This window comes from Taudactylus pleione, unplaced genomic scaffold (assembly GCF_031769625.1).
Source record: "Taudactylus pleione unplaced genomic scaffold, aTauple2 ptg000556l, whole genome shotgun sequence".
NCBI lineage: Eukaryota > Metazoa > Chordata > Amphibia > Anura > Myobatrachidae > Taudactylus > Taudactylus pleione.
In genome coordinates this window covers 17960084-17987754 of record NW_028284958.1, presented here as the reverse complement: position 1 = coordinate 17987754, position 27671 = coordinate 17960084, and the positions used below count along the sequence as shown (strand labels likewise).

Genomic DNA, 27671 nt, shown 5'->3' with positions numbered 1-27671 from the left:
TGGTAAGAACTTACCCTTGTTATCTCTATTTCTACGAAGTCCATAGGGTTCCACAGGATACCTTGGGGTATAGGTGTGACGTCAGTCGCAGGGCACCAAAGAGTTAAGCTTTCAGCCTCCCAGGATGCACTAGGTCCCCCTCCTATACCCCGCCCCCGGGCCAAGGCACCTCAGTTAGTTACCAAGCCATAGGCCGGAGGAGGAGAAGGAAGAGAGAGAACAAAGATCTGGACACATACAAGAATCACATTCTCACCAGAGGGAGACGGAAAACCGGTGACCAGAGCAAAGCCCATCTGCAGCACAGGTGCGACAGGGCGGGAGTCCTGTGGAACCCTATGGACTTCGTAGAAATAGAGATAACAAGGGTAAGTTCTTACCATATCTCATATTTTCTACTTCAGGGTCCATAGGGTATCCACAGGATACCTTGGGGATGTCCCAAAGCAGTATCCTTTAAGGGTGGGGACGCTCCTGTGCAGAAAGGAGAATCCGCCGCCCGAAGGAAGCATCCTGAGAGGCGAAGGTGTCAAACCTGTAATACCTCACGAAGGTATGGACAGAAGACCACGTAGCAGCCTTGCAGATCTGAACTGCCGAGGCACCACGTCGAGCTGCCCACGAAGGACCCACAGACCTAGTGGAATGAGCCTTCAGAGAAGGAGGAACCGGTAGGCCTTCATGAAGATAAGCTTCAGAAATAGCCATACGGATCCAGGCTGCCAAAGTTTGCTTTGAAGCAGGCCAACCCTTTTTACAGAAGCCATAGAGGACAACAAAGCGTCCGACTTCCTAAACGAAGTGCGGTCAACATAAGTCCTTAAGGCCCGCACAACATCCAAAGAGGCCTCACCCACGGAAAGACCCGGTGAGTTAAAGGCCGGAACAACTATTTCCTCGTTAACATGAAACTGGGAAACAACTTTGGGAAGAAACTCGGGCCGAGTGCGGAGCACTGCCCTGTTCCCATGAAAAACCAAGAAAGGGGGTCTACAAGAAAGAGCCCCTAACTCAGAAACACGTCTGGCCGAAGCTATGGCCAGAAGGAAAACAGTCTTAGCTGTTAGCCATTTAATATCCACTGAGCCCAGTGGTTCAAACGGCGGTCCTTGGAGAGCCCTCAGGACCACAGCCAAATCCCAAGGCGCCACAGGTGGAACAAAGGGCGGCTGAATACGGAGAACACCTTACATAAAGGTGCGCACATCCGGGATTGTAGCAATCCTACGGTGAAACCAGACAGATAGGGCCGAAACCTGTACCTTCAAAGAAGCAAGGCGAAGCCCATGATCTAGTCCCGCTTGCAGGAAGGCGAGAATCCGAGACAGACGAAACTCCCGCGGTGCATAACCTCTCGGTCGACACCACTGGAAGAACGTATGCCACACGCGATGGTATATCCTCGCGGAAGACGGTTTCCGAGCTCGTAACATGGTACGCACCACAGAGCTGGAAAACCCCCGGGACCTCAGCATGGTCGTCTCAACAGCCACGCCGTCAAAGACAGCCGAGTCAGGTCCGGGTGAAGGCAAGGACCCTGAGACAGAAGGTCCGGTCGTAGCGGCAACCGCAGAGGACTGTCCACGGACAGACCCTGAAGGTCTGAGAACCAGTGCCGTCTGGGCCACGCGGGAGCTATCAACAGGAGCGTCCCTCCTTCCTGTTTGAATTTCCGGATTACCCGTGGAAGAAGGGAGACCGGAGGGAACAGGTATGCGAACCGGAACGTCCACCGGACGGACAGAGCATCCACCAGAGACGCCCCTTCATCTCTTGTGCGAGACCCGTACACCGGCAACTTGTTGTTGTGCCGGGACGCCATGAGGTCGATTTCTGGAAGACCCCACCTGTCCACCAGTAGTTGAAAAACGTCCGGGTGCAGGGACCATTCCCCCGGATGAACGTCTTGGCGACTTAGAAAGTCCGCCTCCCAATTTAGCACTCCCGGGATGAAGACCGCTGATATGGCCGAAAGATTGCGCTCCGCCCAAACCAGGATCCGAGAGACCTCTACGAGAGCCGCCCGACTGCGAGTTCCTCCTTGCCTGTTTATGTAGGCCACGGTGGTAGCGTTGTCCGACTGGACCTGCACCGGGCGACCCTGGAGAAACCGCTGTGCCTGCTGGAGAGCATTGAAGACCGCACGGAGTTCCAAGATATTTATTGGAAGCTCCGCTTCTGTCGGCGTCCACCTGCCCTGGAACAAGTGTGAACCCGAAACTGCTCCCCAGCCCCGAAGACTGGCGTCCGTTGTCAACAGGACCCAATTTGGAACCCAGAACGGACGTCCCTTGTTGAGGTGGGTCGTCTGTAACCACCACGCAAGGGACAGGCGAACCTCCTGGGTGAGCACAATCGTCTGGGACTTCAGAGACTGAGGCAGCCCGTTCCACTTGGACAGGATCAGGTGCTGCAGAGGTCTGGAGTGAAACTGGGCGTATTCCACCATGTCGAACACCGACACCATGGAGCCCAGTAACCTCATCGCCGAGTGTAAGGACACCCGGCGGCTGTGCAGGCAACTGCGCACCCTTGACTGTAAAGCAGAGATCTTGTCCTCCGTCACGAAGATCCTTTGCTGTCCCGAGTCCAATAAGGCTCCAAGATGCAGAATCCTCCGAGACGGGATTAGAGTGGACTTCTGCCAGTTGATTAGCCAGCCGTGCCGTTGCAGCAGTGCAATGGTCAGGTCCAAGTGGCGTAACAGGAGCTCTGGAGATCCTGCCACCAATAACAGGTCGTCCAAATACGGCAACATGCGGACTCCCTGCAGCCGCAGAAAAAGCCGCCATGACCGCCATCACCTTGGTAAAAACACGTGGTGCTGTTGCCAGGCCAAAAGGTAACGCCCGAAACTGGAAGTGGTCGCTGCGGATTGCAAACCTGAGGAACTGTTGATGGCGCAAAAGAATAAGGACATGCAGGTAAGCGTCCTGTATGTCCAATGACACCAAGTAGTCCCCAGGTTCCAGCGCCAGAATGATGGACCGTAGGGTCTCCATCCGAAACTTCGGGACCCGCAAAGACTTGTTGAGTGCTTTGAGGTTGAGAATCGGACGATATGACCCATTGGGTTTCTGTACCAAAAATAGATTTGAATAGAAACCCTGGCCCCTCTGGGAGAATGGAACAGCCACTATAACTCCAGCCTGGAGCATAGTGTGCAGTACCTTCCGCAGCTCCGTAGCCTTGTTCCGGTCTGATGGGAGACCCGTGGTGAAGAAGCGAGCCGGGGGTCTGTGCCGGAAGGAGAGGGCGTATCCGTGGGAAACCACCTCCAGAACCCAAGTGTCTGTCGTAGTGGTCGACCAACACTGGGCAAACTGTAGCAGGCGGCCTCCCACCCTGGGATACCCCAAAGGGAGGCCCGGACCGTCAGGCCGCAGGCTTGTCATCTGGCTTGGGGGCCGGACGTCTGGTACTCCATGCCTGCTTCCGGGGCTTGACCGATTTCTTAGGGCCAGCCTGTCGAGGAAACGACTGTGGTTTGGGCCTGTCCTGGGCCCTAGATGACCGAAAGGACGATGGTCCCGAACCAGAAGGAGCAGCGGCCGACGGGAGACAAGCAGATTTGGCTGCCGCCAGCGCGGCCACAATCTTATCCAGATCCGGACCGAAGAGAACTTCTCCGGTAAACGGCAACGCTTCCAGACCTTTCTTGGAATCTGCGTCCGCCTTCCAGGATCGCAGCCACAAGGTGCGACGAGCAGCTACCACTGCTGAAGAAATTCTAGACACCAGAGTACTAATGTCTAGAGCCACCTCGTTGATGTAGGTGGCCGAATCACGGAGATTGCCAATCAACTCCGCCTGTTCGGCCGGACAGTCGGATTCAAAAGAAGCCTCTAATGAATCCGCCCAGCGCTCCATCGCTCTGGCAACCCAGCAAATGGCCATAGCCGGCCGTGCTGCCCCCCCTGCAAGGGAATAAGCGGACTTCAGGCAGATTTCTACCTTGCGGTCCGTAGCATCCTTAAGGGAGGACATGGATGGCATCGGCAATGTGGCACTACGGACAAGACGGGTCACGTGAGAATCCACCTGTGGAGGGGATTCCCACTTAGCAAAATAATTATCCGCGAACGGATAAGCCACCGCCAGGCGTCTCTGCGGCTGGTATCTTTTGCCAGGTTGTTTCCACGCCTCCTCTAAATGGTCCACCAACTGACCCGAAAGAGGAAAGACTGTGGCATCGCCCTTCACATCTTTGAAAAAGGCATACTTAGATTTAGCCGCTGGGGGAACTTCGTCCTCAATCACCAAGGCTGTGCGGACCGCCCGAATAAGTCCAGGAATATATACTTTGGACTTAGCATCAGCGTCCTTAGTATGGAGAGGTTCCTGATCGTAAGGATCCAGAATCACCCCATCATCAGACGTCCCTTCGTCATCCTCATAAGGAGCGGACAGAGACGCCACCGGCCTTTTATGAGGCCGCATCACAGACTCCCCTTGCAACACATCCGACAAGTGCTGTACAGAACTCGTCAGGGAGTTAACCCACGCTGGCTCCTGAGAACCCGGGAGCGGGGAAATAGGGAGACTGTGGGGTACCACCAATTGTCGTGGGAACCCCTGCATGGGTGACGACACCACAGACTGCTGGGACAAACCCATCGGAGTAAACGCGGGCTGCGGAGCTAACTGGCCCACTAAAGCTGTTAACGCCTGAGCGAAACAAGCCCAGGGCGGCTCCTGTACCGGTGCTGTAACCGTAATAGGCCGCGCCATGGACAAACACTGCCGGCAAAGGCCCTCCGCGCTACCCTCCCCCTCCGCTAACGGTACTTTGCACGTGGTACACTGTAGCCGGAGGGGAAAATCACTTTCAGACATGATGGCACCACGTATGTGACCTCTCTCACCAATTAAGTATTAAATAGGCGAGAGACCACCCTGCAGCACCGCACCGCAAGGGCTTTAGCAGAAAGAACAGGGACAGTAATAAAGCTGACAGTTTAGAGAAGAAAAGTTACAGGCAGCGCTAGCACAGTCACATACAATGCAGAGAAATAACAATTCCTGCACTAACAGCGCTGATCACTCAACTACACAGACACAGGGCCTGGTAGGACACAGCGCTGCATACACAGACCTGAGCCACAGCGGAGGAGAGGTATGCGGGGGGACCCAGACCACGATGCTTCCGTCCAGCGCTTCCAGCAGCGTTCACCATGCGTTCTGGAGAAGATGGCCGCCGAGGAGCAGAGAGGAGGCTGGCCTGGGGGAGGAGCGCTGCCACAGGACCAGTCGGCAGCATGCAGAGAGGGCTGTGTGCAGCGGGGGAGGCGCCGGCTGTGAGACAGGGAAGGCGCGCTCCCCTGGCATGCATTTAACCCCTGGGACGCCGCAGCGCTACCGCTCTGCTGCGGTCCGCTGTCCCAGGGGGTAGTGGAAGCGCAGGTTGGTCGCCTGGCTCCACGCTGCAGCCAGTCCCCAGGGAGCCCCCTGCCTGGGGACTTAGGACCATGTGATCAGCGGGGACCCACCGCGGGACCCCGCTGCTTACCTCTGTCCCCCTTGAATCCGGCCATGGTCCGGAGCATCTGGGGTCACCGCTAGCTGTGACCCCAGACGCCCACCAGCATCCCCGGATCAGTACCGGCGTTCTGGTACCGGCGGGGTGTAGGGAAGACAGCATGGACGTCAGGACTGACTGTCCATGCTGTTCATCCAGATGTGCAGCCACAGCTGCATGAAGAAAAAGCTTCAGGGGCTCTTCTAGCCCCCACTCCAACAGGTGCACCCGACTCCGGCCGGGCACCAAACTAAACTGAGGTGCCTTGGCCCGGGGGCGGGGTATAGGAGGGGGACCTAGTGCATCCTGGGAGGCTGAAAGCTTAACTCTTTGGTGCCCTGCGACTGACGTCACACCTATACCCCAAGGTATCCTGTGGATACCCTATGGACCCTGAAGTAGAAATACTGATAGGACAGTAACATCATAAGTACACAGGGATTTTCACCCTAAGGGGGGTATTCAATTAGGCTTCGAAAAGTCGATTACGTCATTTTCGCCTATTTCAATTATCCCCGTATTCACCCTAAGGGGGGTATTCGCAGGTTCGAAAAGTCTTTGAAAAAAAGCGGGGATAATTGGGGTTTAGGGGTACAGGCTTTAAAAAATATATAACCTGCAGCCCTTGGAATAGCCCATAAAAACAAATTGTGTCAAAAAAAGTAAGATAAAAAATAGGGACACCCCCAAAAAATTATTTTAATTTTGGAATAATAATAATAATAAAAAAAATTGGGGAACAGTTTTTAAAAATAGCCAAATAAGTTCGGGGTTGTTCTACAAGTATGCGGCAGGTGTTTTCTACAATAGGCTATTAGCGGCAGGTGCATTTTTGCTGAATTTAAAAAAAATAAAGTTTAGGGACTTAAAAATATGCTAGTACCCAATTTCAAGTACCCCAAATTTGATGTGACCACTTAAAAAAATGAAAAAATAAACCTAAGCGCTCTTCTGCATCACTTGTTCTAATGTCAGGAAAAAACACCTGCTGCAGCTATTTAAAAATGCAGAACACATTCTGCAGGGCTAAACAGGGGTGCCCAGAGTGAACCCCCATGTTTGGACATCTTTAGGGGGGTTATAGTAACAAAACCCCGAAAATTCCCAAATTTTTAGCGATACGTACCTTTCCGCAGGCTCCCGTTTTCGGGCGAGTGCCTGATACTTTATCCCAGGAAAAGCTCCGATGTGGAGCGAAAAGTCCAACACGGACTTTTCGCTCCCAAATTGAATACGTGTTGTTTTCACTGCATAACTTCCCTTGTAGTGCAAATATTTGACCTTTGTTTATTGTGTTGAATTCAGCATTAAATTTCCTTTCATTTGATATATGAATCATTGTACTGCATGAAGTGTAACAGTTTTTATAAGCATTCGAAGTTGAAAAACATTCAAATTTCAAGTGTCCGCCATATTTGCCACCACAGTATATGTCTTGTGTTTGACTTGTGGTGACTTATGGTTTGTGACATGCTGCTGTAATCCTTGTAATCCAAGGTCTATTGGACCGAAACGTCGACTATTTCCTGATATTATGTAAGATATTAAAATTTCCTCTCAACTGACTGGTGAGTGCCCATTCCATTTATTTGGACCTCGTATGTATGTATGTATGTATGTATGTATGTATGTATGTATGTATGTGTATATGTATATATATAAATAATGATGCAGCAAAGTGAATGTGATGGGACAACAATAAATTAGATCACGGACGGCACAGCTATCTAGAGCCACAATTGATAAGTTAAATTGTTTTTTTTTCATCTTATTCAATATATGACAGATGCGACAAGTTTACACAACATGCTACATGGGAGCGTCATGGCTACGGTCACTGCCTGTTTAACTTAGGCTATCCTTCATTTCGAAGTAAATACAGAGGTGTCCTCATACAGCATGCCTCATTACACCATGTGGTGCTAGACGCCTGGTGTATTGAGCGGAATGGGTACAGGATGCCAGCGGTCAGAATCCAGACGCCGGCATCCCGACAGGGTTAGGATACAGACACTTGTCAGTCAGTACCCTAACCCTGTCCCTCTCTCCCTACCATAACGCACCCCAATGCCTAAACCTAACCTCCCCCCCCAGTGCCTAATCCTAACTTTCCCCTTAGTGCCTAACCCTAACCACTAACCCTCCCCCTAACCCCGCTAGCTACCTTCGGGATTCCGGCGGCCGGCACCAGGATTCTGGCACTGGCACTCTGACCACCAGAATCCCCGCGGTCGGGATATTGACCGCATCCCATATTAAGCTGCCAGGTCCCATGCCACTCTGCTTGCGCCGAGCATTTATTTAGCTTGAAAATGCATTGCGACTAAGAATAAACCAGGAGACTGATTCATTTGATATGTAACACTTACACATGGAAAGTGGCAGGCTTCTTCTGCATAGGGCAGAGCCGTCTCAGAACTGTAAGAGATACATTCTCCCTCCTCCTTTCACCCCCAGTCTTTATTTTCCTGTACTCCAAGGGCCAAGATCTCACCCCGCACTTTCGATCAGGGGGCTCAGCCTATTTTATGAGGTTGAAACTCCCACCATGATGCCAACTGGAAATGAACCCCGGGGGAGCTCTATGCGCACACTACTACAGATACCAGATGCAAGCAAGTAGCAAGAGAGCATTAGTACCACTTAACTATTGCATTAGACAGCATTAATACTACTTAGGTATTTTCTCCATTAACACATTCTACAACAATGTACACTCAAGGATCCAAATAAAGTAATATACATCCAAATAAGGCTGAAGAGACCCCTTCTTGCCATGTTTACAGCTGAAAATATAAAGATTACAGTAGTTCTCCACTGTTCAGATCCGATGGCTTATTAATTGCACTGTGTAATCAGCCAAGTTTCTAATTACCATGGTAATAAAATCGCCAGTTGCACCTTAATATGCAGCTTCTCTACTGCCCTGTAATGTGCTTTACTGCCTAGCCGGAAACCCTGAATGAAGGGAAGGGAATGAAAGGAAACCCAGGAGACGTCTCAGACTTCCTATGTTTTTGATGTGGGAGCTGTAATTTGTCCCAGGAGGGAAATGTCTAAGGGTGCGTATCCAATACGCCATATTAATGGAAGACTGAACAATAACGACATCGTTATCGTTCAGTCATCCATTAATTGTGCACAATAATGTCGGAAACGACCAGCGATGCGTACTCTCGCTGGTCGTTTCCAACAACAGTCATCGGCTGAACATGTCGGTCAATCTGCCGATAACAGATTGACCATGTTCAGGGATGACGGAGAGTGCCTACACTGAATGACTAATCGTTCAGTGTAGGCATGCAGGGGATGGGGAATGACTGTACGATTACGATGTCCTAATCGTACTGCCTTCCCTGGGTGCGTAGTGGATAAGTACCTTAACTCTTGATGAAAGATCACCAGTGCCAGTACAGGAAGAGTAAATATGACAAGTACTAAACAAGATCCTGGTTTCCCCATGCCCAAGTTCATTAATAATTAAGGAGTCTTAACATAAATGAAAAACAATTTGGCCAAAAGAAAAGTCTGGGTATATCCTTTGTTGCGTTTCTACTCCTAAGGTTGATACCTCCATTAACTATTGTCAGTAGATTATACCCCTGGAGTATTAGGAGGAGATTCCCAAAACACAATGAGAAATCAGGATACATCTCTAAAGACTCATCTCTGGTTACGTTACATTATTCACAAAGACTCTATTGTAAATCAAGTAAAAAGGTGTTTGCATAGGGCATGTCTGATCCATTACTTCACAGTTATTCCTCTTTATATGATCATGATTATGGTTTTTTTGTCCTGTCTTCTACTGAGCAACAATCTTTTCAGTGTTGCAGATCCAGGTTGTGTACTGATTTAGGGGCAGATAATTCATCTTATAGAGATAAAATGGAGAAGTTGCCTAAAGCAACCATTCACCTTCTGTCATTTATCTAAAACAGTCTTTGAAATGACAGAAGCGGATTGGTTGCTTGGGGCAACTTCTCTCCAAGGCTTGATACATCTCCTCTATAGGCTGACTGTCTAACAGACGGCAACTGGAGGTTTTACACCAACGTCTAAAAAAAACACCAACTTTCATAAATTTATAGAGCATTCACTGCCTAGGGTTAGAACATCAACCAATAACAAACCTCTATCAGTTGATATCTTAAATTATTGTCCGATTTCGCAGAAGTTTCATAGTTAATTTGCAGGAATAATCTGGACCAGAAGGTCATCCAAAATCTACAGGTTAGTGGGAATATCATCTATGGTCTCCCTGGTCTTCAACATGAACAGGAAAGTTAAGACTCATAGCTCGAGTTTTCAAAAGTGAAAGTATTGAGTGGAGCTCAACCCTCTGCTATCCTTCTATGAAGAGTGCCAGGAAGAGAAATGAGGACCAATCAGATGCCACAAGCTAATTCAAGATGGATTTAAAAAGGGACCTCTCGTCCATTCATCTGTCAATTTATATAAAAGATTCAGGTTTTCTATTGGGATATAACACTCAGCAGGAACCATTTCTTCATTTGACTTGATTGGCATTAACATTAATTCTATTAACATCCAAAAGGCAGAGTAAAATCCAGATTTTTTTTTATCGGGTACATTACATGATTTTCCATCAACACAGAGAAGTCCTTTATTCCTAAAGAATATGAACCATTTTCAACTAACTAGGAAACAATCCCACAGATTTAAATTTACTCTACTTCAGAACAGAGAAAATCAGTGATAGCATAGGTGATGAGGTTATATGTCTAGAGAGCCAAGAATCTCTCCTGCTGTACCTCACATTAAATGATGATGTTATGGTGTCACAAAACTATCTGCTCATCAAATACAGATGGCATCATTAAATTCTCTCTTCGGGAACAGTTCCACAGCCCCTTGGACATATTTCTGCGAGAGCTGTATATGCATCACAGGCTTGTTACGCCAATTCTTTACAGAGTAAAGTTCTGCTATGCAGCAGTAAACATCTTCAGACCTTTATTAATCTACAGCAGTAGACACTAATCCACGGCACTATTGCCATATGTGGCTTGTGGAACAGTTTTAAGTGGCATGCAGAAAGTACAGAACATTTACCAGCAATTTGGTTTGGTGTATTGGGGGTGGGAGGGTTTGAATGAAATCATCCATTAGGGTCTGCGGTCATCCTACTATTTTAGGAAAGATCAATTACGCTACATGATGTACAGTTCCCTGCAAAAGTATTCACCCCCTTGGCTTTTTACGTTTTTTGTTACATGATGGATCCGCACAAAATAGTCTAATTCGGTGAAGTGAAATGAGAAAAATATATATAAAAAAGAATCTTTATAAATAAAATTCAGAAAATTGGCATGTGCATATGTAATCACCCCCTTTGCTATGAAGCCCCTAAAAAGTTCTGGTGCAACCAATTACCTTCAGAAGTCACATAATTAGTGAAATTAAGTCCACCTGTGTGAAATCTAAGTGTCACACGAACTGTCAGTATAAACACACCTTTTCTGAAAAGCCCCAGATGCTGCAACACCACTAAGCAAGAGGCATCACACCATGAAGACCAAGGAGCTATCCAAACAAGTCAGGTACTAAGTTGTTGAGAAGTACAATTCTGGGTTGGTTAAAAAAAAAAATCCAAATCTTTGATGATCCCCTGGAGCACCATCAAATCCATCATCATCAAATGGAAAGAACATGGTACCACAACAAACCTGCCAAGAGAGGGCCGCCCACCAAAACACTCAGACCGGGCAAGGAGAGCATTAATCAGAGAGGCAGCACAGAGACCAAAGGTAACCCTGAAGGAGCTGCAGAGTTCCATAGCAGAGACTGGTGTATCTGTCCATGTGACCACAATAAGCCGTATACTCCATAGAGCTGGGCTTTATGGAAGTGTCCAGGAAAAAGCCATTACTTAGTGATAAAAATAAGAAGACACGATTTGCGTTTGCCAAAAGGCATGTAGGCGACTCCCCAAATGTATGGAGGGCAGGTGCTCTGGTCAGATGAGCCTAAAATTTAACTTTTCGGCCACCAAGGAAAACGCTATGTCTAGAGCAAACCCAACACATCCCATCACCCCAAGAACACCATGTTTTTCAGCAGCAGGGACTGGGAAACAGATTTGAGGTGAGGGAAAGGTGGATGGTGCTAAATACAGGGATATTCTTGAGCAAAACCTGTTTCAGTCTGCCTGTGATTTGAGACTGGGACGGAGGTTCACCTTCCTGCAGGACAATGACCCGAAGCATACTGCTAAAGCAAAACTCGAGTGGTTTAAGGGGAAACATTTAAATGTGTTGGAATGGCCTAGTCAAAGCCCAGATCTCAATCCAATTGAGAATCTGTGGTCAGACTTGAAGATTGCTGTTCACAAGCAGAAACCATCCACTATGAAGGAGCTGGAGCAGGTTTGCCTTGAGGAATGGGCAAAAATCCCAGGGGCAAGATGTGGTAAGCTCATAGAGGCTTATCCCAAGTGACTTGCAGCTGTAATTGCTGCAAAAGGTGGCTCGACAAAGTACTGACTTTAGGGGGGTGAATAGTTATGCACACTGAAGTTTTCTGTTATGTTGTCCTAATTGTTGTTTGATTCACAATATAAAAAAACACAACTTCACAGTTGTAGTCATGTTCTGTGAATGAAATGATGCACACCTTCACACAATACATTTTAATTCCAGGTTGTGAGGCAACAAAACATGAAAACTGCAAAGGGGCTGAATACTTTTGCAAGGCACTGTACATTTTCCATGTTACCTAGAAGTATTGTTAACTGGTGGAAGCAGGTCTGCACCGGAGTAATTAAAATGTGTGGTTGCTATATAACGGTTCACTGCGGATTCACAGCAATCGCATAAGCAGGGAAAAAAGTAACAGTATTACACCTGGTCTAAGCGCAGCACTATAGCAGTAGGCTGTAGAGAGCATCTTAATGGCCACAAACCATTCGGGACCTATTTAAAACAATCTAGTAAAGGTTATATTCATAAAAGGGGATTTTTGTCGTCAACTAGTGCTTTATTTGATCAATTAAAGTTAAAATTTTTTACTCTTTTCCATGATTTCTCAAACTAGTTAAATATCCATGCTCATTATTTAAAATAAATAAAAATTCAAATTCATGACCATTAATTATTTTCATAAAGGTAGAGACAGTTGTAGACCCAGAATGAACCATAATTTAATAAAACAACTTAACAAACATGTTAACAAATTGCAGAAACAAAAACTCACTCTTACACCTTTAAAATGGCTTCATTTTATCTAGATGACCCGTGTCATTATTCATTGTGTTTGGTGACAAAGAGACACTGATAGCTGCAGCAACAATGAGCTGTGACAGAACAAGGCGTGTTGTGACCACAAGATAAAATCAGAGTGAGCTGACAGAACACAGGATGTCATGTGATTACAACACAGGGAGTACACCATTATACTTTTACAACATCAATAAGTACATTTAAATAGTATGACCAACAACATAGGTCACATAAAAGCTAAACGTCTTGTGTTCTAAAATATGCACCAAGGGCAAAATGAGAGGAATGAAGAAGTGGTACAATGGGATACAATTATAGAAGTAATACAGGCTCGAGGATTTCTTAGGGAAATGTACAGTACAAACAGAAACATTGTTCTAGGACTGTACAGTGACAAAAGGGGGATAAGCAGCCTGTTTTATTCACTAGCTACTTTTAGAACGGTCACCTACACACACAGCTGAGGTGGGAATGTTTTGAGAGCAGCCAATATTCATTTGAACGCAGCCTATCAATTCACTATTAACTAGTGTCATCACAAAGTGCTAAATAAGAAGTTGAGAGTTGTAAATAATGTTCTATCATCAGCAAACTTTTAAATTGACTTCTGCGGAGATTCCCAACCAGTGTGTCAGGATTTGTGTAACAGGCTGCATGTGTCACGAAAACAGACGATGTTAAAGGAGAATCTATTGAAAGATGGTTACATTTTGCCATGAACGATATAGCTCTATGGCAAAATGTAACTGAAACGTTAAAAGATTGAGGCAAGATTTGTCTTTCTTTTGTTTACTTATAGTTGTGCGTGACCGCATTTGTAATTGCTTAAGACATGTCATAAGGTGTGTCACAACATTAAAAAAAACCTTAGGAACCAGTGTGCTAGAATAAAAGCTGTTTGTTTTAGATTTAAAGGCATAAATGCTTTGGATGCACAGATTCCAGCTTTCAGGTCAGGATTAAGCCAGATCCTAAAAACTCTAAGAAGAGATTTTAGTGAACAAATTTTTATAATTTAGGTCCTTACTAATTCGGGTTAATATTCAAATGTTCTGCTGAATCATTTGAGACATAAGTATTTGCCCTAAACAATGGATTTGAACTATAGCCATGGGGCAATACAATGCAATGTGATGGCCGTTTCAGAACAGTACGTTGCGTCTGTCCACAATGCAAGCTTAGTCTCGCACCCCATTGAGGTGAGCAGGAGAACATGAGATGTTGTGGGTACTGTAACTGGCTGATATGGGCATAGCCAAACATCACCGCAGCACATCGCCAGTAACTGAACTGCCCTCATGTGACTGCTGTGTGGCCCAAGACCAAAGAGAACCCAACACCCAGAGGAAACTAAAGCACAATGCTTTCGGGATGGGTACAGGGTGCCAGCGCTCGGGATCCCGGCAGTCAGACTCCAGACGCTGGCATCCCAACAGGGTAGGATAATGACACCTGTCTGTTATTATCCTTACCCTGCCCCTAACCCTCCCCGCATCCTAAACCTACCCTCCCCCCTTAGTGCCAAAACCTAACCCTCCCCCATTAGTGCCTAACACTCCCTCTAACCCCACTACTTACCGTCGGGATGCCAGCGCTGGGAATCTGACTGGTGTCGGGATTCCGGCGACGGCATCCAGGATATCAATCTCAAATGCTTTCTGCACTCCGTTCTAAGCCTAATGATTTGAAGAAATAAAATGTTTTATTTAAAAATGACAGGAAGCTACGCATAGGATAGTTGGTCTGTTCCTGAATGTGTACATGGTGATACCGTGGCGGATACTAATTTTCAGGTGACAGCCTAGTATTTCTTAGGCAGAACCAGTTCTAGCCAAATTAAGTGCTCTAGGCAAGATTTTGGGTGGTGCCCTCCTCCCCGCGGGATCCTGAAAAGGGGTGTGGCCTCACAGCAGGGGGCCTCACCCAGCACAGCACGGTATCAGCACACATGCTCACCCACCACCCCTATTCCCAGCAGTGAGCACCACAGCACCCCAGCCCTCTCCCAGTTCCAAACTTACTTTACTTGAGCGAAGCGCCTGCAGAGCCATCCAACTCAAGGTACAGCAAGCTGCCCTGTCATATTTTCTTGTCTCAGGCTGGCAGGCCGCAGCTGTGTGAGATGATTGCTGGAGGCGGAGCCCAGAGCCATGAGGTGTGACTCATTACTCCTAGCACCGCAAAGATCCATGGTGCAGCATCCCTCCCGCGACCAAAGTCCAGAATGAGCCTCTGCCCATATGCAGAAGCTCATTTTCATTGTGTGACACCTCCAAGCCGGCCCGGCGCTAACCACTAGCCGCCATCCAGGTGCTCCGCAAACTGCCGCTGCCCGCTCACTGCTTGCTGCTGCCTGGCCCGATCAGAGCTGTCTACTGTGCTCAGTTCGCAGACGCTGCGCAGTGGCAGTAGCAGCTGTCAGAGTCTCTGCCCAGCCGGCAGCAGGTGCCCCAGCCATGCCTGCACCAAACCTCCACCGCCCCTAGGTGGAGGCTTGGATGCCTCTAGGCATTCATAATGTCCTAGGCATTTGCTTAGTTTGTCTATGCCATTATTATAGACAGACAGCCTGGATTTTACACTTTGCCTGTGACATTTATGCAGTTTAGACATTGCTTTATTATACATCATGTCTCACCTGGCGCACTAACCGTATGTTATAAGTGACTGTGACTATAGACTGGAGTGGAGGAGCATCTGGAACATTAGGGCCCCCAATCATTTCTGCTACGGTTTTGGACTGCAGGCAAAATAGTGTCAAATCGTCCTCAAGCAATTAAAACTTTTCAGTTACTAAAATGACGTTTATTAAGAGGAGGTCTTTGATTGTGCGTAGTGTAAAGCTGGGCATCCACTATACAATTTTCTGTCAGATATCTGTCCAATCTGGCTGGTTGCAATGAAAACCTGGTAATGTATGGGAGCAAATGACAATCGTCCATTTGCGCACGAACACTGGAAAATAGCCAAAAATGGTTGTTCAGGCAAACTGGATAAAACACACAAATTTAACCAATTTGAACAATTTTTTTTGTCCTTTTTTCAGTGTTTAAAACCATATGATCGACTGTCATTTGCTCCCATACATTACCAGGTTTTCATTCCAACCAGCCAGATTGGACAGATGTCTGACAGATAATTGTATAGTGGATGCCCAGCTTAAAGCTCTCTCCCTATAAAACATAAATAAATAAAAAATAATAGCAAAGTAGGGCGGGGGTCCTCAGAATTATTATTATTATCATTTATTTATATGGCGCCACAAATGTTCCGCAGCGCCTTACAAAATACATAAACAAGTTATATACAAGCGACTTACAGAACAATACAATACAGGACAAGGACATGTATAATATATATTGCTACATTAGCGACCATAACACCCAGATGAGCAACAGAGCGTAAGCAACCAAGTGTTAGGTGCCCTAGTGGTGAGTAAGAACTAGATGAAACTAAAGTAGGGAGAAGCACAAGAGGGTAGAGGGCCCTGCTCGTAATTGCTTACATTCTAAAGGGGAGGGGAAGACAAACAGGGGTGACACAGATGGGGTAGATGGGGAGGAAGGCGCATGTAGCAGGGAGTTAGAATGATAGCTGGAAGGCTTTGATGAAGTAGTGGGTCTGAATGAGATAATTCACCTGCAGAGACAACTAGATACTGCAGTACCACCTTTTAAGAGATTTATATTACTAGTTGATAGTAGTAGAACTGTTAGACTGCTTTTAACCATGCTCATAGATAAAAAGCAGAATATTAGATTATTAAATTTTTTTTAGTCCACAAACGCACTTAGGGTTAGAATATGTATGTCTGACGACACTTTGTAATGTGCCAGAAAACATATGCTTTGCATGTCTGTACAATATGAAACATGAACGATTTGCACAGTCAAATATTTTAGCAATCATGATACTGCATTCTATGTTTAGATTGGGAGGATTGTGTATTTCATTTTCTGCTCCAGTTAAGTTTATACATGGATGCACCTGGGAAGCAATGGTAAAGACACACAGCTGTCTTGTAAAACAAATGCAGCATTTATAGATTTTGGTTATCAGTATTAGCTTGCATATGCTTCTGCTATTTGTTAATCTAACCTGTTACAGATAACTTAATAGTAATGTGCATAGGAAATCCAATCCCGGGATCCGGACGTTTTCGAGTTGCAAAGATACCTGAGATTATACTCATTAAGTCCCAGTTATTATGGGAGTCAAAACACAATGTGGTTTGGGCCGGGGCAGTGGGCTGATACTTCTTGGTCCAGGTCGCATTATGCAGTCCTCATAGGTTTTCACAGCTGCCTGTAGAATAAATGGAGTCCCATGATGCAGTTGTGCTCGGTCACTAATAGGTTGGGAATACATTGCTTGATGCGCTCTTAGCCAATCGGTGACTAAGAGCAGCCGCATCACAGGACTCCACCTCTTCTACTGCAGCTGGGCTTGGAAAAGGACCGGACAACGCTCCCACCGACAAGATAAGACTCTTCTGACTGAGTGCCACTATGTGAATAAGGTAAGTGAAAGGGAAGGGAGAAGAGGTATAGGAATGCCAGGGGGAGACTAGGAAGAAGGATAGCAGGAGGGGAAAAGAGAGAGGTATAGCAGGGGGAAGGGTGGATATCAGATGGCTCAGGAAGGGGAAGACCAAAGGCAATAAGGATAGGAGGGAAAGATGGATGATGAAGAGGGGGAGATGGACGGCAGAGAGGACAGGAGGGGAGAGATGGATAGCATGTTGGATGAGGAGCGCTCAGACAAGTAATTGAGCCGATGGTTTCTAGGACCTGCCGGAGCTCAGCAAGAGGTTCGACCTCTGACTCAACTCTCCATATGTTTGCAGAGCCTGTAAAGCTGCCGCAAGTACACTAAACCACCACCCAGAACGCCTGGTGTACTACAACACCCAGCAATACCCATAATCTCCAGGCTGCTTCTGCATTTATGTTCTACCTGTTATATCCCTGTGTCTTATGCTACTTGTTGTTCTACCTTGTAAAATAAACCAAAGAACTAGTTAAGACCTTTATAGCAATGCCTCTATTAAATAAAAATATTCAGTAAAAATATAAATTTACAGCAATTAAAGTTAAAGGTCTCTATTCAATTATATAAATATTGTAATTAGAGGCGTGCCAACTCCCTAATTAGTATACTAAAATAAGTATGCACAGCCCAAATGATAAAAAGCTCATAATGCTTATGCTGAGCACAGGGAAGCAGTACATTGGATTTGGTTGGCCTTCACATAGAGAACTTGTATTATCCTAAAAAAATGTAAGGATGTAGTTGAATCACAAAGCTAAATCACAGAATAGGTGGTTTTATAATTGTAATGCCAGAAACAAAACAGATTACAACAGAGAGGGACACATGGAGGCAAATGGAAAAGGATATTAATTTAGCAGCACCCAAGAATGTTTTCTATACACGATCATACAATGGTCAAAGAAAATGCCTGTATCATTCCAAGGAGAACCAGAGGGTGTAAATTACCCAATATCTTAAGAGAGATAGCAGCAAAAGGTAAGACTTTCAATAGATCTATACCATTGAGCTTAAGGCGATTAAATCACTGGGCGATTACATTGAGCGATTGAACGATAACGACATAGTTACTGTTCACAAATCAGGCATGAAAATGTCAAAAACGACCAGCTATGCATGCTCCTGCTGGTTGTTTTCGACATTAATCATCGCCTGAACATGCCTGTCAATCTGCCGATAACGACAGATTGGGCATGTTCAGGGATGAGGGAGGGTGCCTACACTGAATGACATATCGTTCAGTGTAGGCACTACAGGGGATGGGGAACGACTGTACGATTACAATGTTGTAATCATACTGGCGTTCCACTATCTGCTAGTGGATAAGCACCTTTAGAGTTCAGGAGTATTATCTTATAGACTTCCCTTCAGGAATACCAGCCATGGTCTGAACAGGGTTTCACCTTTGCATGACAAAGTATATGATGATAATTTACTATCTCAGGTCACTATAACAATATCGGTGTCTCCCTGCAACCTCTCCAGATAACAGGGTTTCTACACTTTACAGAGTGGTTTCCCTGCAGAATGTGCAAAGACTTTCTGCAAAAGTTCTGCAGGTTTGTGGTTTTACAATTCCTTGGTTAATGATAAAGCCGCCATTCGTACCTTCCACAACTAAATAATTCTATTTGGAGAAGTAGGATAAATAAATGAACTGTATACCTGACCCCCAGTATATGTCACATATAGAAGAAAAGTTATAGCCAAGCACTCTGATTCAATGAGAGCCCGCCACCACCCCTATAGCCACCAGTGTTAACTCCCTGACAATAGAGGGGATGTATTGTTAAAGCTACATCACACTACTTACTTTCCTCATTTAGAGGTGGCACAAGGCTACGGCTGGGCACAAACATGGATATGGTATACAGAACACAGCGCACATTGTACTGCTGGCATATTCAAGTACACTGGGCACAAGGCAGTTAGGGGTTTATTCAAATATGGTATAGATCACTGCTGGGTATAAATGTGAGTACTTGTGTAATTACTTATAGTGACACTTCTGGTATGAGTGTGTGTGGGTACTGTTGATGACCATGAAAGTACTGGCAAAAACAGGGTCTCATTACTACCCTGACATGAGTCATGTTTAGTGTTCATGAGGATCAGCGTTGCATCATACATGCAGAAGAAGCATGGTTTGCAGCCTGTGGTCACACCATAAAATGGCTGCCTAAAGCTAGCTACACATTAAACAATAAGTGTACCCAGCGATGCGACAGGCAACCACCCCACCGATGGGCCCACATATTGCCCAATATGTCAGCCCCTGATGCATCCTGCTGTATAGGGTGATCAGTCGCGTCGTCAGATTGAGCTGCATGTAGTGACCTGATGATGCAGCTGTCAACCCAGCAGGAGCGCGCAACGGCTGACATATTGGCAAAAATCAACTAAATCGTCTAATGGGTACACATTAGACGATTTTGCTGATATGTCGACACGATCCTTCGAATCAGGGCAAAAATAAGCGATATGGTAAGAACTTACCTTTGTTATCTCTGTTTCTACGAGGTCCATAGGGTCCACAGGGTTGCCCTTGGGGTATAGCTGGATCTGGATCCACGGGCACCACGCAGTTAAAGCTTTTGCTGCTCCCAGGACGCACTGGGTCCATCCTCCTCTATACCCCGCCCCAGCCACAGGCACCTCAGTTGGTAAGTAGCCAAGGCCGGAGGAGGAAAAAACAGAGAAGGAAGACTGGAACACATAAGAACCATACTCACAGAGAGGGAGACGGAAAACCGGTGACCAGCCACAGAGCCCATATGAAGCCAGGTGCGTCAGGGCGGGCGCCCTGTGGACCTCGTAGAAAGAGCGATAAAGGTAAGTTCTTACCATATCTCTTTTTTTCTACTTCAGGGTCCATAGGAGTCCACAGGGTTGACCTTGGGGATGTCCCAAAGCAGTACAACTAAGGGCGGGGGCGCTCCTTAGCTGAAAGGAGAATCTGGCGCCCGAAGGATGCATCCTGAGAGGCGAAGGTGTCAAACGCATAGAACGTTAGAAAAGTCTGTATGGAAGACCAGGTGGCCGCCTTACACAGCTGAACAGCCGAGGCGCCACGGCCAGCAGCCCACGAGGGACCCACAGACCGAGTGGAATGAGCCTTAACAAGAGGCCGGAACAAGTAAACCCTCCTGTGAATAAGCCTCACAAATAACCGAACGGAGTCAACGGGCCAAAGTTTGTTTGTTGGCAGGCCAACCCCTCCTGTGAAAATCAAAGAGGACAAACAAAGAATCAGACTTCCGAATGGGACTAGTCCGGTCCACATAAACTTTGAGAGCACGGACAACATCTAAGGAAGCTTCACCAGCCGAGAGATCAGATGACTGAAATGCCGGCAAAACTATTTCCTGATTAATGTGGAACTTAGAGACCACCTTAAGAAGAAAACCCAGACGGGTGCAAAGCACTGCTCTGTCCTGGTGAAAAATCAGAAAAAGGAGAATGGCAAGAAAGCACGCCTAATTCTGACACTCTTCTGGCCGAAGCAATCGCCAGGAGAAAAACCAGTCTTAACTGTCAACCACTTGAGTTCCACCGTCTCAAATGGTTCAAATGGAGGACCCTATAGGACCTGAAGCACCACTGCCAAATCTCAAGGAGCCACTGGGGGAACAAAGGGAGGCTGAATCCTGAGAACATCCTGGTAAAAGGTGCAGACATCAGGCAGAGTAGCAATCCAACGCTGGAACTACACAAAGTACAGACACATGAACTTTCAGAGAAGCTAGGTGTAAGCCTAGGTCCAACCCAGACTGAAGGAACGCCAAAATCCTAGAAACACGAAACGCTTGAGGATCGTAGTTTCTGGACTCATCATTGAAATTAAGTATGCCACACTCTGTGGTAAATCCTGGCGGAAGCAGGCTTGCGCGTCTGTAGCATTGTGCTGATGACTGAGTTGAAAAAACCCCTACCCCTTAAGACGGATGTCTCAAGAGCCACGCCGTCAAAGACAGACGACCAAGATCCGGGTAAAGGCAGGGCCCCTGAGACAACAGGTCCTGACATTGAGGCAGAAGAAAAGGAACGCTGATGGATAGGCCCCAAAGATCGGAGTATCAAGGACGTCTGGGCCAAGCCGGAGCCACCAGCAGAAGAGTGCCGCCGTCCTGTTTGAATTTCCGAAGGATCCGAGGCAGCAGGGATACCGGAGGGAATAGATAGACCAGCTGAAATGTCCATTTCACTGACAGCGTGTCCACCAGGCTTGTTCCGACGTCTTGTCCTGGACCCGTACACAGGCAGCTTGCGATTGTGACGGCAGGCCATGAGGTCCACCTCCGGGGCAGTCCCCACCTGTCCACGAGTAATTGAAATACCTCTGGGTGAAGGGACCATTCCCCCGGGATGCACGTCGTGACGGCTGAGGAAGTCCGCTTCCCATTGAGAACTCCTGGAATGAAGACTGCAGAGATGGCCGGAAGGTGGCACTCCGCCCAAGACAGGATGTGTGACACCTCCGACATTGCTGCTAAACTGCGAGCTCCACCTTGACGGTTGATGTACACCACCGTGGTGGCGTTGTCGGACTGAACTTGTACTGCCCTTCCTTGAAGAGTGTGACTGGACAACTGGAAGGCCCTGTACACGACCCGAAGTTCCGGAATATTGATGGGACAGCTTCTTCCGCCGTCCAACGGCCCTTAAGTGAAAGTGGACCCGACACTGCCCCCCAACCCCGGAGACTGGCATCTGTCGTGAGCAGAACCCAGTCCGGGATCCAAAAGGGGTGACCCTTGGTGAGATGAGATGTCTGAAGCCACTAAGCCAGTGACAAGGGCACCTCCGGAGACAACACCAGCATCTGAGTCCTGATCTGGTGTGGTAACCCGTTCCATTTGGATAGAATCAGCCCCTGAAGGGACGGGAATGAAACTGGGCATACTTTACCAATGTCGAATGTCGACACCATGGACCCCAGAACTCTCATTGCCGAGTGAACCGACACCTGGGAACTCATAAGACAACTGCTCATTCGTAGTTGTATGGAGGAAATCTTGTCTGGAGTCAAAGATCCTTTGCGGACGAGAGTCCAGAGTTCCAAATGAACCATCCTCTGTGACGGAATGAGGGAGGACTTCTTCCAGTTTATCAGCCACCTGTGCGTCAGGTGCAGATGTTGCAAAAGTACCTCCGGAGAGCCTGGCAGCAATAGAAGGTCGTCCAGATACGACAGAAGCCGTATACTCTGGCTGCACAGATGGGCAGCCATGACAACTATAATTTTGGTGAACACCCTTGGAGCTGTGGAAAGGTCAAAGGGCAGGGCCTGAAACTGGAAGTGAAGCTGACGTATAGCAAAACCTCAGATACCGCTGTTGTGAAGGTGCTATAGGAACATGGAGGTAGGCGTCCAGGATGTCCAGGGAGACCATATAATCCCCCGGTTCCATAGCCAGAATGATGGAATGCAAAGTCTCCATCCTGAAAGTGGGCACTCTGAGGAACTGGTTCAACGATTTCAGGATAGGCCGATGAGACTCATTGGGTTTCGGAACCAGAAATAGAGAAGAGTAGTAACCCATCCCGCATTGAGAAAGCGGAACGGGAACAACAACCCCTGCTTTCAGCAAGGACTCTATGGCTTCCTGAATCTGCAAGGCCTTGGTCTTGTCCTGAGAAAGACTTGTGCAGAAGAACTTTTGGGTGGGGGGGGTCTGTGACGGAAGGACAGGGTGTCCTGAGAGACCACTTCTCGTACCCAAGCATCCATGGTGGTATTGCACCAGCACTGGGCAAATTGAAGAAGTCGGCCTCGAACTCTGGGATCCACTAGAGAGAGGCCCGTCCCATCAGGTTGAAGGCTTAACCTCTGGCTTGGAAGCAGGGCGTTTAGTGCTCCAGGCCTGCTTCTTCGGTTCAGGGGCAGTCTTGGTTGACGATTGCCTCGTGAAGGACTGACCCTTGGACTTACCCTGAGTACAAAAGGACCGAAAAGCTGAGGTCCTAGCCTAAGAAGGCGCAGCTGCTGATGGCAGAAACACCGAATTAGACTTTGTTAAAGTATCAACAATTTTGTCCAGGTCAGGACCGAACAAAATCTCCCCATCAAAGGGTAAGGCCTACAGGCCACTCTTGGAGTCTGCTTCCGCTCTCCAAGAACAAAGCGACAAAGACCGGCTAGCAGAGACCGCTGCCTCCGAAACTCTGGAAGTCAGAAGACTGGCATCCAAAGACCTTCTGCAATATAGGAAGCGGCATCCCTCATCTGTCCAACTAAAGCTCTCTGAACCTCCGAAGCTTCCTCAGGAAAAGTATCTTCCAATACATTGGCCCAGCTCTTAATGGCTTTAGCCACCCAAGAGATGGCCATGGACGGACGGGTCACCGCCCCAGAGAGAGAATTAATGGATTTTAAACAAGTCCCTACTTTCCTGTCCGTGGGATCCTTTAGGGATGAAATGGACGGCATAAGCAAGGTAGCACTCTTGATTAGGTGAGTAACATGAGAATCCACCGCAGGCGGGGTTTCCCACTTTTTGCAATGACTTGCAGGAAACGGATAACTAGATGCTAAACGTTTCTGCGGCGACTGCCAGGCTTCCGCCATATGATCAGTCAGCTGGTCAGAGAGAAAAAACAGCCAAAGTCACCTTCGCCTGCTTAAAATTTGGATACTTGGACTTAGGGGCCGGGGCGTCATCCTCTAGATCAAGAATAGACCGCACCGCCCACACCAATGCCGGCACATTAATGGAAGATTTCGTCTCCACTTCCCGGGCAGGGGAATCCGAATCAGAGTCCTCAGGCAATTCCCCCTCATCCAAGGACACATCTGAGTCTGATAGCTGCGCAGACTGGGATGACAGTGCGTTTTGACGCCTTGTGAGGCTTGTCATTACGCAACATAGTTTGAAAGGCTGAAGATGAAGCCGCCAAACTCTGGACTGAATTGGAGAACACATCCACCAATGGTGGTTGACCCGCGGGAGACCCTGGAAGGGAATGACGGACTGCTGCGGCATTGGAGGCGACTGAACATACATAGGGAACTCCGCATATGGATGAACAGTCTGAGGCCCAGGGGGAGACTGCAATAATTGCGGTACACCCGAAGAAGGTGGGGATGGCAACCCCCTATGGGGGAGAGCAGTCAGGACTGCCAGACCGTCCGCTGTAGAAGCCAGCACCTGAGAAAACACCGCCCAAGGAGGATCCTGTCCCGAAATTGGGGGGTTAGAGGGACCAGGTAACTGACGGCACCTCACACAAAGCCCATCCTGTGATAAATCCTCCATATTCATGCCTGCAGCGCAGCGTCAGCAGGAGAGCAGAGTGGGAGCCGTACAGCGCTCAACTTCCTCATCAGACATGATAGAATATATATACCCAGATATAGATCAACACGACAGGAAAGCTCAGTGTTACTCTTGGTGTACCCACAAGCATGCAGCACACAAGCCCACAGATATGGCACCTTGTAGCACACAACTGTATGTGACCGACCTCACAAATACTTGAATTTAGCTAAGTGAGATCCAAGAAAAGCCCTTCCCACACACACCTATCAGGGCCGTAGGAGAAGGAAAGGGATAGTCATAGACTGACAATAAGTAGAAATAAAGCACAGTCAGCACTAGCAAAAGTCACATACAATGCAGAAAGTTAATACTCACTGCACTTTGTCACTACAATCAACCGCGCAGATTCAGTGTCTGGGAGGGCTATAGTACGGTGTACGCTGTCCTTTAGCAGGGGAGAGGTACACAGGGAGACCGACCGCACACTGCCTGCGAGACCTGCGCTGCCACCAGAGAAAAGATGGACGCCGGAGGAGACCTTAGAGGAGTAGCCGCAGGAGGAAGCAGCTCAGCGTTGCCAGAAAGGCGCACTGAGCTGAGGGGAGGAGCTGCTAAACATGGAAGGCTGCCTCCCCTGGCTAGCAATTAACCCCAGGGACGCTGGCTCCCGCTGCCGCATAATACCCTGGTGGTCTAGTGGTCCCGCGGGGTATGCCTCCGGGGAGGGTGAGCCCGCCTCCACTGCTAGCGCCTCCGGTCCGTCCCCAGAGACCAGAGGCATGCGACGGCATTTCTACATGCGGGTCACCGCAAGCAGTGACCCGCGGCTTACCTTATCCCCGACGCTTCAGTAGCAGTCATTGGAGAGCCCTGAGCCCATGCCAATACAGACTCTGGGGTCCCGCCGCGATGCCCAGATCTGTACTGGTGGCGTGGCGCCAGCGGGGTGTAGGAGCGGCAGCTTGGACGTCCAGTGGACAGTCTGATGCTGCCGCTCTGAAAAGTCAATAATATAAAAAAAAGTAATTAAAAAAAAACTCTAAAAAGACTCCGGCCGGGCACCAACTAAAACTGAGGTGCCTGTGGCTGGGGCGGGGTATAGAGGAGGATGGGCCCAGTGCATCCTGGGAGCAGCAAAAGCTTTAATTGCGTGGTGCCCATGGATCCAGATCCAGCTATACCCCAAGGTCAACCCTGTGGACCCCCTATGGAACCTGAAGTAGAAAATAGTCTAATGTGTACCCATCTTAACATATGCTAGGGAACATCACTAATCTGCTTTAGCTGTCCATTAAGGTAAAAAAAAGCATCAGGTTGGAGGGTAACAACCAGCTCCTCACATAAACAGTAGGTTACATTGTGTACAGTGTTCATAACTAATGGCACCAGACACTTCTGCTTAATATTTATTAAGAGTCATTTAAATAGCACCAGCATAATCTTTTGCACTTCACTATCGGGATCAAAACATTAGTAAGACAAGACTGGGTAATAGCAGACAAGCAAAAAGGTAAGAAGGCCCTGCCCACAAGCTTACAGATCGTAAGCGCTGCGGAATATGCTGGCCAGGGCCGGCTCTAGGGGTGTTGGATCTGAGCGGTCGAACAGGGGCGCCACCCATAGAGGGCGCACCCCTCCCAAACATCCCGATTTCAGCCAGACAGTACTGTCCCGCTGTTCCACCCATGGGCCAAAGTGGCCCACGGGTGGTCAAATCAGGAGGTTGGGGACCCCCACCGCAGCCGCTGTGTAGCGGTGCCGGACCCTGGAGTCTGAATGGATGCTGCGCGCATTCTCGCGGCATCCATTCAGTGACGGGAGAAGGCTGGGGGAAGCCCAGCTAGTGAGGCTCCCCCCCCAGCCTGACATTGTTTGGAGGCGTGCAAGCCTCCAAATAATGTCACGTAGGAGGCGTGGTCTATGGTAATTAGGACACGCCCCCATTTTCGGTCGCGTGTGGGCGCAGAGAGCCAGCACAGGGTGCTCCGACCCCTGGAGCCGGCCCTGATGCTGGCGTATCAAATAACTTAATAAATAAAATCAATAAATCTTATAACATGTACTCCAAATCTTCATAGCTAGGTGTGATCAGAAATTCCGAACATTAATACTCCGCTCATCTCTGTTATGTTTGCCCCAAACCCTGTATAATTTTCTTAGTATAAAGTGATTTTCCAAATGCTACAAAAGGCGACATAACTCCCCGACATTCACTGCTTAGTGGGTCAGAGAGGTGGCATTGCCTATTAATGATTCTGTGTGGCCTAAAAATGTCTCTGAGTCACAACTTACTCCCTAGCTAGCAGGCTCAATAACCCAGTAACACAATTATTTCATCCTGGCCAATAGGGGGCACCATTTCCCTGGAATATGTGTAAAATTCCACTTTTAATTGGCCAAACAATCAATAGATAAGAGATCACGGATTTCAAACCAAAGAGGAATGATCTATGTAGAATTTTAATGTCCTATATTTTTATAAACACTTCATTAGTAATTGAAAAAAAAAAAAAAAACAGTACTTCAATTATATGTGCTGTAGATTATGGTTCTCTGTTTTTACACAATTCCATTGCTTTTAGTTTTCATTTATAAATATATAGTGGAATGCCTCTTCTTTCAATAGCTTCAATTCTCTCAGGAAATCCCCGGTGCGTGATGTCCAGCCACATTCCTCCGTCATATTTAGTGTGCATCCTTTGGAAAAATTGGCCAGGAGATTGTTCCTCTGCTGAATGCACATCACAACTCACAACTCCGATATGTTGCTTGCAAACTTGTAAAGAAAAACTACATGTCATCTGATCCCGCGGATCAGAACATCATATCGGGTACATTGTCTAGTGTGTACCCATGATATGTGTGCTCCCATGGGTCACATCCCCCGTCAGCCCTACTGCAGGGCCGACAGGGGATGTCGCAAGCAATGCCATGCAGCAAAATGCAGCATGGCGTGTCCCTTCCCCAGTTGGACCTGGCATGAGCAAGTGTGTAGGCACTTGCCACATGCCGGGTCCCATCGCCCTCGACGTAGGGCTGGCTACACATTGCCTGATGTGTACCCAGCTCAAATGCCGGAATCTGCAGGATGTGCCCCGCTAA

General features: G+C 47.7%; 1 protein-coding gene across 2 annotated transcripts in view; it reads right to left on the bottom strand.

Annotated features, from left to right (window-relative positions):
• CERS3 (ceramide synthase 3) overlaps nucleotides 1-27671 on the bottom strand; it is a 123664-nt gene that overhangs the window by 29395 nt on the left and 66598 nt on the right. The gene's annotated exons all lie outside the window — the stretch shown is intronic.